General features: G+C 40.8%; 1 non-coding gene across 1 annotated transcript; it reads right to left on the bottom strand.

Annotated features, from left to right (window-relative positions):
- Window positions 1–934: 934 nt before the first annotated feature.
- On the bottom strand, window positions 935–1042 carry LOC130978567 (small nucleolar RNA R71). Its single transcript, XR_009086191.1, has one exon. It is a non-coding gene; the product is annotated as a small nucleolar RNA R71 (small nucleolar RNA).
- Between the last annotated feature and the right edge of the window lie 17379 nt (window positions 1043–18421).

Raw genomic sequence — 18421 nt, 5'->3', positions numbered from 1 at the left:
AAATCATATCTTCTCAATCACATTTTTTTTTTTCATATCTTCTTAACCACATCTTTTTCAAAATAACTTTCAATCAAATCTTCTTAATTTCTAATTTCAAATTCTTTTCAAAAATCACTTAATTTCTTTCCACTTTTATTTTCGAAAATTAATTAATGTTTTTCAAAATAATTTCAAAATTTTTCACTTGATTTTCGAAAATAAACTTCCCTCCTTCCCACATCCTTCTATTTATGGAGTGCCACTCCTTCTCAATGCACAATTCGAACCTTATCTAACTAAAGTTCGAATTTATCTTCTCCTTCTTCTTTCTATTTCTCTTTTCCTCTGACACTTAAAGGAATCTCTATACTGTGACATAGAGGATTCCACATTTTCTTGTTCCCTTCTCTTTCATATGAGCAGGAGCAAGGACAAAGGCATTCTTGTTGAAGCTGATCCTGAACCTGAAAGGACTTTGAAGAGAAAGCTAAGAGAAGCCAAAGCACAACTCTCTTTAGAGGACCTGACCGAATTCTTCAAGGAAGAAAACATGGCAGCAAAACAACAACAATGCAAACAATGCAAGGAAGGTGCTGGGTGACTTTACTGCACCTACTCCTGATTTTTATGGGAGAAGCATCTCTATCCCTGCCATTGGAGCAAACAACTTTGAGCTTAAGCCTCAATTAGTTTCTCTAATGCAACAGAATTGCAAGTTCCATGGACTTCCAATGGAAGATCCTCATCAGTTTTAGCTGAATTCTTGCAAATCTGTGACACAGTCAAGACTAATGGGGTTGACCCTGAAGTCTATAGACTGATGCTATTCCCTTTTGCTGTAAGAGACAGAGCTAGAATATGGTTGGACTCTCAACCTAAAGAAAGCCTGGACTCATGGGAAAAGCTAGTCAATGCCTTCTTGGCAAAATTCTTTCCACCACAAAGATGGAGTAAGCTTAGAGTGGAAGTCCAAACCTTTAGACAAAAGGATGGAGAATCCCTCTATGAAGCTTGGGAAAGATACAAACAATTAATCAGAAAATGTCCTTCTGACATGCTTTCTGAATGGAGCATCATAGGTATTTTCTATGATGGTCTCTCTGAACTATCTAAGATGTCCTTGGATAGCTCTGCAGGAGGATCTCTTCATCTGAAGAAGACGCCTACTGAAGCTCAAGAACTGATTGAAATGGTTGCAAATAACCAATTCATGTACACTTCTGAAAGAAATCCTGTGAACAATGGGACTAGTCAGAAGAAAGGAGTTCTTGATATTGACACTCTGAATGCCATTTTGGCCCAGAATAAAATATTGACTCAACAAGTCAATTTGATTTCTCAAAGTCTGTCTGGAATGCAAGATGCACCAAACAGTACTAAGGAAGCTTCATCTGAGGAAGAAGCTTATGATCCTGAGAACCCTTCCATGGAAGAGGTAAATTACCTAGGAGAACCCTATGGCAACACCTATAATTCTTCATGGAGAAATCACCCAAATCTTTCATGGAAGAATCACGAGAGACCTCAACAAGGTTTCAATAACAATGGTGGAAGAAACAGGTTTAACAATGGCAAGCCTTTTCCATCATCTTCTCAGCAACAGACAGAGAGCTCTAAGCAGAATAATTCTGACTTAGCAACCATGGTCTCTGATCTGATCAAAACCACTCAAAGTTTCATGACTGAAACTAAATCTTCCATTAGGAATTTGGAAGGACAAGTGGGTCAGCTGAGCAAGAAAATTACTGAACTTCCTCCAAGCACTCTCCCAAGTAACACTGAAGAAAATCCAAAAAGAGAGTGCAAAGCCATAAACATGGCCGAATTCTGGGAGGAAGAAGAAGCAGTGAACGCCACTGAGGAAGGCCTCACTGGACGTCCACTGGCCTCTAATGAGTTCCCCAATGAGGAACCTTGGGAATTTGAGGCTCAGACTGAGACCATAGAGATTCCCTTGGACTTGCTACTGCCTTTCATGAGCTCTGATGAGTATTCTTCCTCTGAAGAGGATGAGTATGTCACTGAAGAGCAAGTTGCTAAATACCTTGGAGCAATCATGAAGCTAAATGACAAGTTATTTGGAAATGAGACTTGGGAAGATGAACCTCCCTTGCTCACCAAAGAACTGGATGACCTGTCTAGGCAGAAACTGCCTCAAAAGAGGCAGGATCCTGGAAGTTTTCTATACCTTGTACCATAGGCACCATGACCTTCAAGAAGGCCTTGTGTGACTTAGGGTCAAGTGTAAACCTCATGCCCCTCTCTGTAATGGAGAAATTAGGGATCTTTGAGGTGCAAGCTGCAAAAATCTCACTAGAAATGGCAGACAACTCAAGAAAACAAGCCCATGGACTTGTAGAGGATGTTCTGGTTAAGGTTGAAAACCATTACATTCCTACTGATTTCATAGTCCTAGAGACTGGGAAGTGCATGGATGAATCCATCATCCTTGGCAGACCATTCCTAGCCACAGCAAAGGCTGTGATTGATGTTGATAGAGGAGAGTTGATCATTCAAGTGAATGAAGAATCCATGGTGTTTAAGGCCCAAGGATATCCCTCTATCATCATGGAGAAGAAGCATGAAGAGCTTCTCTCAAAACAGAGCCAAGCAGAGCCCCCACAGTCAAACTCTAAGTTTGGTGTTGGGAGGCCACAACCAAAATCTAAGTTTGGTGTTGAAACCCCACATTCAAACTCTAAGTTTGGTGTTGGGAGGTTTCAACAAGGTTCTGAGTGTTTCTGAGGCTCCATGGGAGTCCTCTGTCAAGCTAATGACACTAAAGAAGCGCTTGTTGGGAGGCAACCCAATGTTTTATAATTAATTATTTTCTTTTGTTATTTTATCTTTTTTGTAGGTTGATGATCATAAGAAGTCACAAAAACAATGAAAAAAGCAAAAACAAAATGAAAAACAGGAAGAAAAACAGCACACCCTGGAGGAAGATGCTGCTGGCGTTCAAACGCCAGTCAGCCTAGCAGTTGGGCGTTTAACGCCCAGTCTGGCACCTTTCTGGGCGTTTAACGCCAGAAAAGGGCACCAGACTGGCGTTAAACGCCAGTAAAGGGCAACAACCTGGCGTTAAACGCCAGGAATGGGCACCAGCCCGGCGTTTAACGCCAGAATGGGTCAAAACGTGGATTTTGATGCCATTTGGTGCAAGGATGACTTTTCCTTGACACTACAGGATCTGTGGACCCCACAGGACCCTACCATCACTCTCTCTCTTCTTCCCCCATTCACCAATCACCTCAACACCTCTTCCCCAAAAACCCCTCACCTATCAAATCCCATCTTTCTCTTCACCACTCACATCCATCCTTCATAAAACCCCACCAACCTCACCCTTCAAATTCAAACCACTTTCCCTCCCAAACCCACCCTCAAATGGCCGAACCTTTACCCCCCTCTCTCCTATAATACCCTTCTTCAACCCTTCATTTTCACACAACCTAAAGACCACTTCTTCCCCCTTTGGCCGAACACACTACCCTCCCCCTCTTCCTCATTTCTTCTTCTTCTACTCCTTTCTTTCTTCTTTTGCTCGAGGACGAGCAAACATTTTAAGTTTGGTGTGGTAAAAGCGTTGCTTTTTCGTTTTTCCATAACCATTATGGCACCAAAGGCCGGAGAAACCTCTAAAAAGAGGAAAGGGAAAGCAAAAGCTTCCACCTCCGAGTCATGGGAGATGGATAGATTCCTCTCAAAGGTGCATCAAGACCACTTCTATGAAGTTGTGGCCTTGAAGAAGGTGATCCCCGAAGTCCCCTTTTACTCAAAAAGGGTGAATATCCGGAGATCCGCCATGAGATCCAAAGAAGAGGTTGGGAAGTTCTCACCAACCCCATTCAACAAGTTGGAATCTTGATGGTTCAAGAGTTTTATGCCAATGCATGGATCACCAAGAACCATGACCAAAGTGTGAACCCGAATCCAAAGAATTATCTCACTATGGTTCGGGGAAATACTTGGATTTAGTCCAGAAAGTGTGAGGGTGGCGTTCAACTTGCCTATGATGCAAGGAGATGAGCATCCTTACACTAGAAGGGTCAACTTTGATCAAAGGTTGGACCAAGTCCTCACAGTCATATGTGAAGAGGGCGCACAATGGAAGCAAGATTCAAGAGGAAAGCCGGTCCAATTGAGAAGGCATGACCTCAAGCCCGTGGCTAGAGGATGGTTAGAGTTCATACAACGCTCAATCATTCCCACTAGCAACCGGTCCGAAGTTACCATAGACCGGGCCATCATGATCCATAGTATCATGATTGGAGAGGAAATAGAGTTCATGAGGTTATAGCTCAAGAACTCTATAAAGTGGCAGACAAGACCTCTACTGTGGCAAGGTTAGCCTTTCCTCACCTCATTTGTCACCTCTGTTATTCAGTTGGAGTTGACATAGAGGGTGACATCTCCATTGATGAGGACAAGCCCATCACCAAGAAAAGGATGGAGTATACAAGGGACCCTACTCATCATGAGATCCCTGAGATTCCTCAAGGAATGAGTTTTCCTCCACAAAACTATTGGGAGCAACTGAATACCTCCCTAGGAGAGTTGAGTTCCAACATGGGACAACTAAGGGTGGAGCACCAAGAACACTCCATCATCCTTCATGAGATTAGAGAAGATCAAAGAATCATGAGGGAGGAGCAACAAAGGCAAGGAAGAGACATTGAGGAGCTCAAGCACTCCATAGGACCTTCAAAAGCAAGGAAGAGCCGCCATCACTGAGGTGGACCCATTCCTTGATTTCCTTGTTATTTATTCTTCTGTTTTTCGAATTTTATGCTTTATGTTATCCATGTTTGTGTCTTATGATCATTAGTGTCTTAGTGTCTATGCCTTAAAGTTATGAATGTCCTATGAATCCATCACCTTTCTTGAATAAAAATGTGCTTAATTGAAAAAGGAAGAATTGCATGAATTTTGAATTTTATAATAGTTTAATTATTTTGATGTGGTGGCAATATTTTTGTTCTCTGAATGTATGTGTAAACAGTGCATATGTATCTTGAATTTGTGGTTCATGAATGTTGGCTCTTGAAAGAATGATGAAAAAGGAGACATGTTACTGAGGATCTGAAAAATCAATAAAATGATTCTTGAAGCAAGAAAAAGCTATTCAAAAAAAAAAAAAAAAAAAAAAAAAGAGAAAAAAACCGAAAAAAAAAAATCGAAAAAAAGAAAGAAAAGAAAGAAAAAGAAAAGAAATAAAGTTGTGATCCAAGGCAAATAAGAGTGTGCTTAAGAACCCTGGACACCTCTAATTGGGGACTTTAGCAAAGCTGAGTCACAATCTGAAAAGGTTCACCCAATTATGTGTCTGTGGCATGTATGTATCCGGTGGTAATACTGGAAGACAGAGTGCTTTGGGCCACAGCCAAGACTCAATAAATAGCTATGTTCAAGAATCATCATACTTTACTAGGAGAATCATTAACACTATCTGGACTCTGAGTTCCTAAAGAAGCCAACCATTCTGAATTTCAAGGGATAGATTGAGATGCCAAAACTGTTCAGAGACAGAAGGTTAAAAGCCCCGCTCATCTAATTAATACTGATCTTCACAGATGTTTTTGGAATTCATTGCATATTCTCTTCTTTTGATCTTATTTGATTTTCAGTTGCTTGAGGACAAGCAATAATTTAAGTTTGGTGTTGTGATGAGCGGATAATTTGTATACTTTTTGGCATTGTTTTTAGTATGTTTTTGATATCTTTTAGTTAGATTTTAGTACATTTTATTAGTTTTTATTTAAAATTCACTTTTCTGGACTTTACTATGAGTTTGTGTGTTTTTCTGTGATTTCAGGTATTTTCTGGCTGAAATTGAGGGACCTGAGCAAAAATCTGATTCAGAGACCAAAAAGGACTGCAGATGCTGTTGGATTCTGACCTCCCTGCACTCGAAGTGGATTTTCTGGAGCTACAGAAGCCCAATTGGCGCGCTCTCAACGGCGTTGGAAAGTAGACATCCAGGGCTTTCCAGCAATATATAATAGTCCATACTTTGTCCAAGATTTGATGGCCCAAACCCGCGAAGCAATCCGGCCTCAGGAATTCCAGCGTTAAACGCCGGAACAGGAATAAAGTTGGAGTTAAACGCCCAAACTGGCATGGGAGCTGGCGTTTAACTCCAGAAAAGGTCTCTACACGAATTTCCTTGATTGCTCAGCCCAAGCACACCAAGTGGGCCCGGAAGTGGATTTTTATGTCATTTACTCATTTCTGTACACCTTAGGTTACTAGTTTACTATTAATAGGACCTTTACTATTGTATTAGTAGACTTTGGTAGCTATCTTCACTTTTATGCTATCTTAGATCTTTGGGAGGCTGGCCATTCGGCCATGCCTGGACCTTATGCTTATGTATTTTCAACGGTGGAGTTTCTACACACCATAGATTAAGGGTGTGGAGCTCTGCTGTACCTCGAGTATTAATGCAATTACTATTGTTCTTCCATTCAATTCCGCTTATTCTTTTACCAAGATATCACTTGTTCTTCACCTATGAACAAGGTGACTGACAACCATTCTTGTTCTACAAGCATCTGAGGCTTAGTGAATATCTCTTGGATTTCCGATTGCACGATGCATGGTTGATCGCCTGACAACCGAGTGCTCGCCTGACAAACGAGCCAGCCATTCCGTGAGATCAGAGTCTTCGTGGTATAGGCAAGAACTGATGGCAGCATTCAAGAGAATCCGGAAGGTCTAACCTTGTCTGTGGTGTTCTGAGTAGGATTCAATGATTGAATGACTGTGACGTGCTTCAAACCCTGAGGGCGGGCGTTAGTGATAACGCAAAAGAATCACTGGATTCTATTCCGGCCTGATTGAGAACCGACAGATGAATTCCGCTATGCCGTGACAGGACATATGCAATTGCTTTCACTGAGAGGATGGGAGGTAGCTGCTGACAACAGTGAGACCCTATACGAGCTTGCCATGGAAAGGAGTAAGAAGGATTGGATGAAGGCTGTAGGAAAGCAGAGAGACGGAAGGGAAGGCATCTTCATACACTTGTCTGAAGCTCATACACCAATGATATACATAAGTATCACTATCTTTATCTTCTATGTTATTTTCGTTCATCACCATATACATCTGAGTTTGCCTGACTAAGATTTACAAGATGACCATAGCTTGCTTCAATACTAACAATCTCCGTGGGATCGACCCTTACTCACGTAAGGTTTTATTACTTGGACGACCCAGTGCACTTGCTGGTTAGTTGTGCGAAGTTGTGTAATGCCATGGTATTGAGCGCACCAAGTTTTTGGAGCCATTACCAGGGATTATGAGAGTTGTGAAAAAGTATAGTTCACAATTTCGCCGACCAATAGCCAACTAGTTGTGACTTGGATCCAAAAGGATAAAACAATCCCATATCAATCGTTCCATGAAGATATCGAAAGATTTGCTTGATTCCACTCCAATGTCTTCTGGTTGGAGAGGAACTATACCTTGCTAGTAAATTCACAACAAATGATATATCGGGTCTTATATTATTAGCAAGATACATTAGCGCTCCAATGGCACTAAGATATGGTACTTCAGGATCAAGGATATCTTCATTTTCTTCTTTAGGACGGAATTGATCCTTCTCCACATCCAAAGATCTTACGATCATTGGGGTACTCAAGGGATGTGACTTATTCATATAAAATCTCTTCAAGATCTTTTCTGTGTATGTTGTTTGATGAATAAAGATCCCATTTTTTATATGCTCGATCTGCAGGCCGAGACAAAATTTAGTCCTTCCAAGATCTTTCATCTCAAACTCTTCTTTTAGAGTTTTTATTATTGTTGGAATCTCTTCAGGAGTCCCAATAAAATTTAAATCATCAACGTGCACAGCAATAATAATGAATCCAGATGTAGTTTTCTTTATGAAAACACATGGACAGATATCATCATTCTTGAATCCATTTTGGCCATATACTTAGTAAGACGATTATACCACATTCGTCCAGATTGCTTCAGACCATATAAAGATCTTTGCAATTTGACTGAGTATAACCCTTGCGAATATTCATTAGATGGTTTAGATATCTTTAGTCCTTCAGGGACTTTTATATAGATATCCCGATCTAATGAGCCGTATAAGTAGGCTGTTACCACATCCATTAAATGCATATGTAGTTTATGATATGCAGATAAACTAACCAAATAACGCAATATTATCGCATCCACTACAGGGGAATACATTTTTTCATAATCTATACCGGGCCTTTGTGAAAAACCTTGTGCCACAAGTCGGGCTTTATAGCGCACAACTTCATTTTTCTCATTTCGTTTTCTCACAAATACCCATCGGTATCCAACAGGTTTTACATCTTTAGGTGTACGGACTACAGGTCCAAAAACTTCACGTTTTGTAAGTGAGTCTAATTCAGTCTTCATGGCTGCTTCCCATTTTGGCCAATCATTTCTCTGTCGACATTTGATGAGCGGATAATTTATACGCTTTTTGGCATTATTTTCAGTATGTTTTTAGTATATTTTAGTTAGTTTTTATTATATTTTTATTAGTTATTAGTTAAAATTCACTTTTCTGGACTTTACTATGAGTTTGTGTGTTTTTCTATGATTTCAGGTATTTTCTGGCTGAAATTGAGGGACCTGAGCAAAAATCTGATTCAGAGACTGAAAAGGACTGCAAATGCTGTTGGATTCTGACCTCCCTGCACTCGAAGTGGATTTTCTGGAGCTACAGAAGCCCAATTGGTGCGCTCTCAACGGCGTTGGAAAGTAGACATCCTGGGCTTTCCAGCAATGTATAATAGTTCATACTTTGCCGAGATTTGATGGCCCAAATCGGCGTTGCAAATCAGCTTCAGAATTCCCAGCGTTTAACGCTGGAACTGGCATAAGAATTGGAGTTAAACGCCCAAACTGGCACAAAAGCTGGCGTTTAACTCCAAGAAGAGTCTCTACATGAAAATACTTTAATGCTCAGCCCAAGCACACACCAAGTGGGCCCGGAAGTGGATTTTTCTTTCATTTACTCATTTCTGTAAACACTAGGTTACTAGTTCACTATTAATAGGATCTTTTGACATTGTATCTGTATCTCATGACACTTTACACGTTTCTCATTGTATCTTCTACAGCATGAGTCTCTAAAGTCTAAACCCCATGGTTGGGGGTGAGGAGCTCTGCTGTGTCTTGATGGATTAATCCAATTACTACTGTTTTTCATTCAATCATGCTTGCTTCCGTTCTAAGATATCACTTGTTCTTAAATCGGATGAATGTGATGATCCGTGACACTCATCATCATTCTCAACTATGAACGTGTGCCTGACAACCACCTCCGTTCTACCTTAGATTGGGTGGATATCTCTTAGATTCCTTAATCAGAGTCTTCGTGGTATAAGCTAGAATTGATGGCGGCATTCAAGAGAATCCGGAAGGTCTAAACCTTGTCTGTGGTATTCTGAGTAGGATTCAATGATTGAATGACTGTGACGAGCTTCAAACTCGCGATTGTGGGGCGTTAGTGACAGACGCAAAAGAATCACTGGATTCTATTCCGACATGATCGAGAATCGACAGCTGAATAGCCGTGCCGTGACAGGGTGTGTTGAACATTTTCACTGAGAGGATGGGAGGTAGCCATTGACAACGGTAAAACCCTACATACAGCTTGCCATGGAAGGAGCCTTGCGTGTTTGAAGAAGAAGACAGTAGGAAAGTAGAGGTTCAGAAGACAGAGCATCTCCAAAACCTCAACCTGTTCCCCATTACTGCAAAACAAGTACTTATTTCATGTTCTTTTGCTTTTTACAATCAACCCTGATAATTATTGATATCCTGACTAAGAGTTACAAGATAACCATAGCTTGCTTCAAGCCGACAATCTCCGTGGGATCGACCCTTACTCACGTAAGGTATTACTTGGACGACCCAGTGCACTTGCTGGTTAGTTGTGCGGGATTGCAAAAGTGTGATTGCAATTTCGTGCACCAAGTTTTTGGCGCCGCTGCCGGGGATTGTTCGAGTTTGGACAACTGACGGTTTATTTTGTTGCTTAGATTAGGACTGTTTTATTTTGTTGGTTTAGAGTCTTTTATTTGAGTATAATTTCATATTTTAAGTTTGGTGTCAATTGCATGCTTTTGTTTTTCTTTTAATTTTTCAAAATTACTTGTTCTTAATCCTTTTTGATCTTTTAAAAATTCTAAGTTTGGTGTCTTCTTTGTGTTTTCTTTAAGTTTTCGAAAAATTCATGTTTGATTTTCTGAAAAATTTTAAGTTTGGTGTCTCTTTGTTGTTTTTATCTTTCCTCTTTTCAAAAAAATATATATACATATATATCTTGATTACTATTCACATCAATTCCCTTTTCTCCATCATGGACATAAGTGGGAATGAACAGTCCAAAAGGACTCTGGGGTCATATGCTAACCCCATTACAGCTGCATATGGGAGTAGCATCTGTATACCTCTCATCAAAGCAAGCAGCTTTGAGCTAAACCCTCAACTCATTATCATGGTGCAGCAAAATTGCCAGTATTCTGGTCTTCCACAGGAAGAACCTACTGAGTTTCTGGCACAATTCTTACAAATTGCTGACACAGTACGTGATAAAGAGGTAGATCAGGATGTCTACAGACTATTACTGTTTCCATTTGCTGTAAAAGATCAAGCTAAAAGGTGGTTAAATAACCAACCTACAGCAAGCATAAAGACATGGAGACAGTTATCAGACAGATTCCTGAATCACTTTTACCCTCCAAAAAGGATGACACAGCTAAGGCTGGACATCCAAGGCTTTAAACAAGAGGATAATGAATCCCTTTATAATGCCTGGGAGAGGTATAGAGGTATGCTAAGAAAATGCCCCTCTGAAATATTTTCAGAGTGGGTACAGTTAGACATCTTTTACTATGGGCTTACAGAAAAAGCTCAGATGTCTCTAGACCACTCAGCTGGTGGATCTATACATATGAGGAAAACGATTGAGGAGGCTCAAGAGCTTATAGATACTGTTGCTAGAAATCAATATTTATACTCCAGCAATGAGCCCTCTACACAAGAAGAAGTTATGGCATTAGCCACTGATCCTAATCCTCAAGAACAGATGGTTGAGCTTAATCAACAATTACACCTGATGACAAAATAGTTAGCAGAATTTAAAGAGATGCTCCAAGAGACTAAAATTGCTAACAAGAACATAGAATCACAGTTGAATCAAGAAAAACAACAGCTATCTAAACAGATAACAGAAGAATGCTAAGCAGTTCAACTGAGGAGTGGGAAGACATTGAATAACACTGTTCAAAGTAGCAAAAAGTCAATAAAGGAACAATTGACAGAGGATAGCCAAACCACTATCCAAAATCCCTCTGAGGACAGTAAGAGCCCAGAGAGGAATACTATTGGCGTTCAAACGCCAGAAGAGGGGGGAAAGCTGGCGTTAAACGCCCATTCCCTGCCCAGTTCTGGCGTTCAAACGCCAGAAAAGGGGGAAAAGTTGGCGTTAAACGCCCATTTTCCACCCAATCCTAGCGTTCAAACGCCAATGGGGAATCAGACACCTGAAAGTGCTGATAGTAACCCCTCTAAAAAGGCTTCTCCAACCACCTCTGTGAGGAATAAACCTGCAGCAACTAAGGTTGAAGAATATAAAGCCAAGATGCCTTATCCTCAGAAACTCCGCCAAGCGGAACAGAATAAGCAATTTGCCCGCTTTGCAGACTATCTAAGGACTCTTGAAATAAAGATTCCGTTTGCAGAGGCACTTGAGCAAATACCTTCTTATGCCAAGTTCATGAAAGAGATCTTAAGCCATAAGAAGGACTGGAGAGAAACTGAAAAAGTGTTTCTCACTGAAGAATACAGTGCAGTCATTCTGAAAAGCTTACCAGAAAAGCTTCAAGATCCAGGAAGCTTTATGATACCATGCACATTAGAAGGTGCTTGCACCAAGATAGCCCTATGTGACCTTGGAGCAAGTATCAATCTAATACCTGCATCCACTATCAGAAAGCTTGGGTTGACTGAAGAAGTCAAACCAACCCGGATATGCCTCTAACTTGCTGATGGCTCCATTAAATATCCATCAGGCATAATTGAGGACATGATTGTCAAGGTTGGGCCATTTGCCTTTTCAACTGACTTTGTAGTGCTGGAAATAGAGGAGCACAAGAGTGCAACTCTCATTCTAGAAAGACCTTTCCTAGCAACTGGACGAACTCTCATTGATGTACAAAAAGGGGAAGTAACCCTGAGAGTCAATGAGGATGAGTTCAAGTTGAATGCTATAAAAGCTATGCAACATCCAGACACACCAAATGACTGCATGGGCGCTGACATTATTGACTCTTTGGTGGAAGAGATCAATATGACTGAAAGTCTAGAATCAGAGCTTGAGGACATCTTCAAGGATGCTCAACATGATCAGGAAGAACCAGAGGAAACAAAAGAATTTTTGAAAATTCCTCAGGAGGAGGATAAGCCTCCTAAACCTGAACTCAAACCACTACCACCATCCCTGAAGTATGCATTTCTGGGAGAGGGTGACACTTTTCCAGTAATTATAAGCTCTGCTTTAAATCCACAGGAAGAGGAAGCACTGATTCAAGTGCTAAGGACACACAAGACAGCTCTTGGGTGGTCCATAAGTGATCTTAAGGGCATTAGCCCAGCAAGATGCATGCACAAGATCCTATTGGAGGATAATGCCAAACCAGTGGTCCAACCACAAAGGCGGCTAAATCCAGCCATGAAGGAGGTGGTGCAGAAAGAGGTCACTAAATTACTAGAGGCTGTGATTATTTATCCTATTTCTGATAGCCCCTGGGTGAGCCCTGTCCAAGTTGTCCCCAAGAAGGGAGGCATGACAGTAGTTCATAATGAAAAAAATGAATTGGTTCCTACAAGAACAGTCACAGGGTGGCGTATGTGTATTGACTACAGAAGGCTCAATACAGCCACCAGAAAGGATCATTTTCCTTTACCATTCATAGACCAAATGCTAGAAAGACTAGCTGATCATGATTATTACTGCTTTTTGGATGGCTATTCAGGTTACAACCAAATTGCAGTAGACCCTCAGGACCAAGAGAAAACAACATTCACTTGCCCTTCTGGCGTGTTTGCCTACAGGAGGATGCCTTTTGGTCTGTGTAATGCTCTTGCAACCTTTCAGAGATGCATGCTATCCATCTTCTCTGATATGGTGGAGAAATTCCTGGAAGTCTTCATGGATGACTTCTCAGTATATGGAGACTCATTCAGCTCCTGTCTTAGCCACCTAGCACTTGTCCTGAAAAGGTGCCAAGAGACTAACCTGGTTTTAAACTGGGAGAAATGTCACTTTATGGTGACTGAAGGAATTGTCCTTGGGCACAAAATTTCAAGCAGGGGAATAGAGGTGGATAAGGCAAAGGTAGAGGTAATTGAAAAATTACCACCACCTGCCAATGTTAAGGCAATCAGAAGCTTTCTGGGGCATGCAGGATTCTACAGAAGGTTTATAAAGGATTTTTCAAAAATTGCAAAACCTCTGAGCAACCTGCTAGCTGGTGACACACCATTTGTGTTTGACACACAGTGTTTGCAGGCATTTGAGACCCTGAAAGCCAAGCTGGTCACAGCACCAGTCATCTCTGCACCAGACTAGACATTACCATTCGAATTAATGTGTGATGCCAGTGACCATGCCATTGGTGCAGTGTTGGGACAGAGGCATAACAAGCTTCTGCACGTCATTTATTATGCCAGCCGTGTCCTAAATGACGCACAAAAGAATTACACAACCACAGAAAAAGAGTTACTTGCAGTGGTCTATGCCATTGACAAATTTAGATCCTATTTAGTAGGATCAAAGGTGATTGTGTACACTGACCATGCTGCTCTTAAGTACTTACTCACAAAGCAGGATTCAAAACCAGGCTCATAAGATGGGTATTGCTTCTGCAAGAGTTTGATATAGAAATAAGAGACAGAAAAGGGACAGAGAACCAAGTAGCTGATCATCTGTCCCGAATAGAACCAGTAGCTGGGGCGTCCCTCCCTTCTACTGAGATCTCTGAGACCTTTCCAGATGAGCAACTCTTTGCCATTCAGGAAGCTCCATGGTTTGCAGATATTGCAAATTATAAAGCTGTGAGGTTCATACCCCAGGAGTACAGCAGAGTGCAAAGAAAGAAATTAATTTCAGATGCTAAGTACTACCTATGGGATGAGCCATATCTCTTTAAGAGATGTGCAGACGGAATAATTCACAGATGTGTACCCAGAGAGGAAGCACAAAGGATTCTGTGGCATTGCCATGGATCACAATATGGAGGACACTTTGGAGGTGAGCGAACAGCAACCAAGGTCCTCCAATGCGGATTCTACTGGCCTACTCTCTATAGAGATGCCCGAAAGTTTGTGCGTAACTGTGACAGTTGCCAAAGAGCTGGTAACTTGCCTCATGGTTACGCCATGCCTCAGCAAGGGATCTTAGAGATTGAATTGTTTGATGTATGGGGAATTGACTTCATGGGCCCCTTCCCACCATCATACTCAAACACTTATATTCTAGTGGCAGTAGACTATGTATCTAAATGGGTGGAAGCAATTGCCACACCCAATAATGATACCAAGACCGTGCTGAAATTCCTACAGAAACACATCTTCAGCAGGTTTAGTGTTCCCAGAGTACTGATCAGTGATGGAGGCACCCATTTCTGCAATAAATAACTGTACTCTGCTATGGTTAGATATGGAATTAGCCACAAAGTAGCAACTCCGTATCACCCACAGACAAATGGGCAAGCTGAGGTCTCTAACAGAGAGCTCAAAAGAATCCTGGAACGGACTGTTATTGCCCGTAGAAAGGATTGGGCAAAGAGCTTGGATGATGCTCTGTGGGCATACAGAACAGCATACAAGACTCCTATAGGAACCTCTCCATACCAACTGGTGTATGGGAAGGCCTGTCATCTGCCCGTGGAACTGGAACATAAAGCCTACTGGGCAACCAGATTCCTAAACATGGACGCTAAGTTAGCTGGTGAAAAAAGATTGCTCCAGCTAAATGAGCTAGAGGAGTTCAGACTCAATGCCTTTGAAAATGCAAAAATTTATAAGGAAAAGGCAAAGAAGTGGCACGACAAGAAGTTGTCATCCAGAGTCTTTGAGCCAGGACAAAAAGTCCTGCTCTTCAACTCTAGGCTCAGATTGTTCCCAGGAAAACTTAAATCCCGCTGGAGGGGTCCGTATGTGATTACAAGAGTATCACCATATGGATACGTTGAGCTTCAGGATACTGATTCTGACAAGAAATTTATCATTAATGGACAGAGGATCAAGCATTATCTTGAAAGCAATTTTGAGCAAGAATGCTCAAAACTGAGACTTGAGTGATTTTCAGTGAAGGTCCAGCTAAAGACAATAAAGAAGCGCTTGCTGGGAGGCAACCCAGTGATTAGAAGGGTATCTGTTCTGTTTAATCAAGGTTTGATACATATTATTAAAGGGCAATTATCAAAATTGAAGGAATTCACAGAGTTACAAAAGGATTCAGTGCGAAAAGCAGAGAAAAAGAGCTTACTGGCGAAAAAACGCCAGTAAGGGGTACCTTTGGCGTTAAACGCCAGAATGGGCACCATTCTGGGCGTTTAACGCCAGTAAGTGTGCCATTTTGGGCGTTAAACGCCAGAATGGGCACCATTCTGGGCGTTTAACGCCAGGTGTGCAGCATCCTGAGCGTTTAGCAAAACGCCCAGTGATAAAGGGATTTCTGGCGTTTAACGCCAGCCAGGATACCTGGCTGGGCGTTAAACACCCAAATAGGCCAACAAATGGGCGTTAAACGCCAGAATGGATACCATTCTGGGCGTTTAACGCCAGAAAGGCAGGGGGAGGAGATTTTGTTCCCACTTCAAATTTTTTCAAACTTTTTTGTTTTAATCCATATTTTTCTACATAAACACATTACAAACTATCATCATTCACCTTCCAATTCCAAAAATTAGAATCTTCTTCAAATCTATTTCAAATCCTTTCCTAGACTCTTTCAAAAACTCAATTATCTCCTCAAATTTTTTCCATATCTTCTCAAATCTCCCTCAATTTTTCGAAAATCTCTCCTCCTCTCCTATTTATACACGTTCGGCCACCCTCTTTCCCCACACCATTCGAATTTGCTCTCCTTCTCTCTCCCCTCTTTGCCTTCTTTTGCTTGAGGACAAGCAAACCTCTAAGTTTGGTGTGCTTTCCGTGATCACTAGGCCAAGATTTACCAAGATCATGGCTCCTAGAGGAAAATAAACCAATTCAAGAGGCAAGAAAGAGAATAATCCAAAGGATGTTTGGAGTCAAGAGAAGTTCTTAACCAAAGAACATGCAGACCATTACCACAAAATAATGGGTCTGAGGTCAGTGATCCCGGAAGTCAAACAATCTGAAAGAAGATGAATATCCGGAGATCCAAGAGCAAATTCGTAAACAGAGGATGGGAAGTTCTAACCAACCCTGAGACAAAGGTTGGAAGGAACATGGTTCAGGAATTCTACTCAAATCTGTGGCTGACAGATAAGCAGAGAATGACTGGAACTGTTTTTCATACCTACAGAACCATGGTCAGAGGGAGAATTATTTACTTCCATCTGGATAAAATAAGAGAGGTCTTCAAATTGCCTCAACTGCAAGATGATCCTGAATCCTTTAATAGGAGGATGGTGAGAGCAGATAAAGGGTTGGATCAAGTTCTAAAGGACATATGCCTCCCTGAAACTAAATGGATAACCAATTCAAAAGGTGTCCCAAACCAACTCAAGAGGGGAGACCTCAAACCAATTGCAAGAGGTTGGCTAGACTTTATTGGGCGTTCCATATTGCCCACTAGCAACCGTTCTGAGGTTACTATCAAGAGAGCAGTGATGATTCATTGCATTATGCTTGGAAAAGAAGTGGAGGTTCATCATCTGATTGCTTGTGAGATCTACACAATTGCAAATAAAAATTCCACTGAAGCCAAACTGGCTTACCCAAGCTTGATCTCCTTGCTCTGTAAAGAGGCAGGTAAAAATGGGAGTAGATGAATTCATACCCATTGAACATCCAATCACCAAGAAGTCAATAGAAGGACAAATGCAAGACAACTCTATCAAAAAGAGGGCGCAGGAGTTCCTCCCTGAATTTCCTGAAATTGACTATTGGGCCAGCCTAGAAGCATCTATCACCAAGTTGCAAGAAACTATGGAGCAACTTAAGGAAGAACAGCAGAATCAGAACTGCATGCTCTGCAAATTACTGAAGGAACAAGAGAAGCAGGGGCGTGAACTTCAAGAGATGAAACGCCAAAAGCCCTCCCCTCAAGTGGAGGGAGCATCCACTTCTCAAAATCAAGGTTGTTGAGTCCTAACTCTGTGATAACCTCTATCATTAGGAGCCTATTTAAATTTTTTGTTTTCTATTACTATTAGTCTTATCTTATATCTATTTTTGAGTCTTGTTCTTAATTCATGATTAATAAAATTTAAAGTTCATGTCTTAAAGCTATGAGTGTCCTATGAATCCATCACCTCTCTTAAATGAAAAATGCTTTAATCACAAAAGAACAAGAAGTACAGGATTTCGAATTCATCTCTGAAACTAGTTGAATTAGTTTGATGTGGTGACAATACTTTTTGTTTTCTGAATGAATGCTTGAACAGTGCATATATCTTTTGAATTTGTTGTTTTAAGAATGTTAAAATTGTTGGCTCTTGAAAGAATGATGGAAAGGGAGAACTGTTATTGAGGATATGAAAAATCATCAAATTGATTCTTGAAGCAAGAAAAAGCAAAAAAAAAAACGAAAAAAAAGAGAGAGAAGAAGAAAAAGAAAGAAATAAATTTGTGATCCAAGGCAAAAAGAGTGTGCTTAAGAACCCTGGACACCTCTAATTGGGGACTCTAGCAAAGCTGAGTCACAATCTGAAAAGGTTCACCCAAGTATGTGTCTGTGGCATGTATGTATCCGGTGGTAATACTGGAAGACAGAGTGCTTTGTGCCACAGCCAAGACTCATAAAATAGCTATGTTCAAAAATCATCATACTTAACTAGGAGAATCAATAACACTATCTGAGTTCTGAGTTCCTATGGATGCCAATCATTCTGAACTTCAAAGGATAAAGCGAGATGCCAAAACTGTTCGGAAGCAAAAAGCTACTAGTCCCGCTCATCTAATTGGAGCTAAGTTTCTTTGATATTTTGGAGTCTATAGTATATTCTCTTCTTTTTATTCTATTTTGATTTTTAGTTGCTTGGGGACAAGCAACAATTTAAGTTTGGTGTTGTGATGAGCGGATAATTTATACGCTTTTTGGCATTATTTTCAGTATGTTTTTAGTATATTTTAGTTAGTTTTTATTATATTTTTATTATTTTTTAGTTAAAATTCACTTTTCTGGACTTTACTATGAGTTTGTGTATTTTTCTGTGATTTC

This window comes from Arachis stenosperma, chromosome 4 (assembly GCF_014773155.1).
Source record: "Arachis stenosperma cultivar V10309 chromosome 4, arast.V10309.gnm1.PFL2, whole genome shotgun sequence".
NCBI lineage: Eukaryota > Viridiplantae > Streptophyta > Magnoliopsida > Fabales > Fabaceae > Arachis > Arachis stenosperma.
Note: the sequence above shows the minus strand (reverse complement) of the source record. Positions and strands in the feature narration are given on the sequence as shown.